Below are 2,991 nucleotides of genomic sequence, written 5' to 3'. Positions count from 1 at the left end.
GCATGAAATGGGAACCCCAAATAAGCTACTAAAAGCTTTTCAGAGGGGGCCCGAAAACCAACACAACAACCAACACACCTCCAAAACTTGTCTTACTTCCAAGATAGGATTGTTGTTTGTTATTTTATTGGTAGGCCACCCTGAAGCCTTATAAGTTGCCCAAATCTTTAATTATATGTTCTACTTAATGTTAAATAAGTTTGACATTTAAACAAATAGTTGTGGCTACTTGGGAGATGGGGAAGATGGGCCTTTTTTCATGTTGTGTCCTAGGCACCCCTAGACTGGGGCATAACAGTAACCTACTGTGGGTCTAATCACAACAGGCTATATATTTAGTTTTTTTTTTTTTAAGATTATTTTTTGGGGGCTTTTCTGCCTTTTAAATTTGACAAGACAGGTGAGAGGGGCAATACATGCAGGAAAGCGTCACATGTCGGATTTGAACCCTGGACCTCTGTGTCGAGCGCAGGCCTGCTCCACCACTGAACCAACCTGGCCGCCACCACCACAACAGGCGATGTAGCCTAGCTGTAGCTTCACAGGCCCAGGTGACGCCAACACCATTTACAGTGACGGCACAGGCACGGCGGCCATCCCACCACAGTCTGTTCAATAAAACAGAACAAGACAACTTGCAACAGTGTGAAGGTCTGCAGGTCAAAGCTCCACAGACACACGTGTGGTCAACACACAGTGATGGCACAGGCATGCTGGCGGCCATCCCACCACACTCAGTTCAATTAAACACAGTACAACGTAACATGACAATATGAACAGTGCGAGTAGTTCTGCGGTTTGCAGCTCCACAAACCCTTGACCCACACATAACGTTATGTCACGGTGGGCCACAAACTCCGTGTACATTTCCAACAAAAACTGCCACTTACTATTTGAAGGTCTTCTTGACGGAGTGTCTACATGAAGTTCATTCTTTTCAAATCCTCCTTCACAATGAGGTCCTTTATAACGTTGTATGCTGGGTGTTTTTCATCGGTTTTGAAGGCTGACGTGGTCATGGCCTGTAAGATGTGTTTTTCTTAGCTAGGTAAAGTGGACTTTTTACTGTGGAAAACGTTTTTTGTGTCCTTTTCACTACTTACCATCCGTCCTTGATGGCGACAGTCGAGCGAAGCAGTTGTGGCTGTTTAGCATTCTCTGCTAGCAAAGTTGTTTATCAAATACGGTGTAGGCTACGTCTCAGCAACAATTCGATATCGGAAGTTATGTAAATTAACAAATATAAGTCTTGGCCATTTTAGGATTCGTAAATTTGCGTGCACTAAAGTCCAACTAATGCCAAAATACCTGTCAAATTAAAATATGGCGTGAAATTTCTTCTTCGCTGAAAGACCTCGGTGCCGCTGCATTGAGCTCTGTGCTACTGCTGCCCCCTGCTGACTGAAAGGTCATACGTCATACTGAATTTGGCATGGAATTTCAAAAATATTGCAACATTATTATTTCAAAGTGTATTATTTCAAAGTGTTATTTCAAACTAGTGTAGTTCAGGCAGCCCAATGCCACAATAATATAAAACTACAATGTACCTCAAGTGGTTAAAATAGAAGCTTTAAGTTTCAAGTTTCAAAGTAGTGAAATTAATTCCTGACTCCACTTCAACTGTGCTATCACATAACTATTAGCATAATTAAGTTATAGAATAAAAGTTAAGTTTAAAACATGAATAAACAAGAAGCTAAAAATACAGATATACCACCCAGACTACACCTACTCATAAATATGATGAAAGCTTGAACTACTAAAGAGCTCACTAAGGTAGATCCAGGGCTTAAAGTGCAAGGTGTGTTGTACAGTTTGTCATGTTTTAATTCAGGAGCCTACCAGCTTGTAGGTAAAAAAAAACTCCTGATTCTTTCTGTATTAGCCATGATGCTCCTGTATAACTTTCCTGACTTCAGCAGCTGAAAAAGACAGCTGCCAGGGTGGTAGGTGTTTTTTAAAATCTTGACAGCCCTACTCCAACATCTTCTGATGGAGTTTTTCCAGGGATGGGAGAGCTGAACTGCAGCAACGCTCAGCAGCACGGATCACTCTTTGGAGGGCCTTCCTATCCTTCTTACAGCTGTTGCCAAACCACGCTGCCATACTCTGCGTCAGGATACTCTCCACAGTGGCAGAGTAAAAAGATCTTAAAATGGCAAGGGAGGCTCCAAACTTCCTCAGTTGCCTTAGATGGTATACTCGCTGACTAGCTTTCCTGGCCCCAGTCTGCATGTGAGCAGACCAAGTCAGGTCCACAGAGATGGTGACACCCAGATATTTAAAACAGCTCAGCTGTGATGTGAGATATCTAAACAAAACTTAAACATGCAATGCAACTTTGATTACCACCTACATTGTAACCTAAGAGCTAGGAAAGATGCAGCACACCATCATTTGTGTACTGAGCTGTTGCTCATTGGCACTTTTACAGTGGTGTTTTTTTCCTGTGTAATTCCACAAAACACAATGCTTAAACCACTGTGTTACGGCTCCCTCACAAGTTCATTTATTATTTATGAGAGAAATTATTATTTTGCACAAAGGGAGCCCTACTGTGTACTTACAATGCTTTGCCATGATGTAATAAACAGGTTAACACTGGGGGATTTAGCTATTGTTAAAGTCTTACTGTAATGCAGAAAGTATCTACAAGAAACAACACATTTATTTTAGCTTTCTGGAGGCTGTCACTTCTCAGGTTGAGTTTACATAAATCACTGTGTATTGCAATAGCCTATAAATTCATACTGTACGAAGATAACTCAGATTATAAATTCATACTGTATGATTATAACTCAGATCTAAGTAGGTAGTTGGCAAAATTTTGCTCCATCTCAGCTGCCACTGGTAGCCTGGCAGTGTCAAGCAGATGGCGCTTTATGTATTTATAATTGTCCAAACATTGTAAGAACCTCTCAGTATTTGGATCCTGTGCACACTAATTAGCTTGATGGATATAAATAAAGTGCTTAAAATTTAGCACAT

General features: G+C 41.1%; 1 long non-coding RNA gene across 1 annotated transcript in view; it reads right to left on the bottom strand.

The window, feature by feature from the left end:
* The window catches only part of LOC116672489 (uncharacterized), a 2,339-nt gene extending 994 nt beyond the window's left edge, over positions 1-1,345 (bottom strand). The window contains exons 1-2 of the long non-coding RNA XR_004327565.1: positions 1,104-1,345; positions 891-1,022 (exon numbers count right to left, since the gene is read on the bottom strand). This is a non-coding gene — a long non-coding RNA (uncharacterized LOC116672489). The remainder of the gene's footprint in view (positions 1-890; positions 1,023-1,103) is intronic.
* Between the last annotated feature and the right edge of the window lie 1,646 nt (positions 1,346-2,991).

This window comes from Etheostoma spectabile, chromosome 22 (assembly GCF_008692095.1).
Source record: "Etheostoma spectabile isolate EspeVRDwgs_2016 chromosome 22, UIUC_Espe_1.0, whole genome shotgun sequence".
Classification (NCBI taxonomy): domain Eukaryota; kingdom Metazoa; phylum Chordata; class Actinopteri; order Perciformes; family Percidae; genus Etheostoma; species Etheostoma spectabile.
The sequence above is the reverse complement of the archived record's forward strand: the minus strand, read 5'-3'. Positions and strand labels throughout refer to the sequence as shown.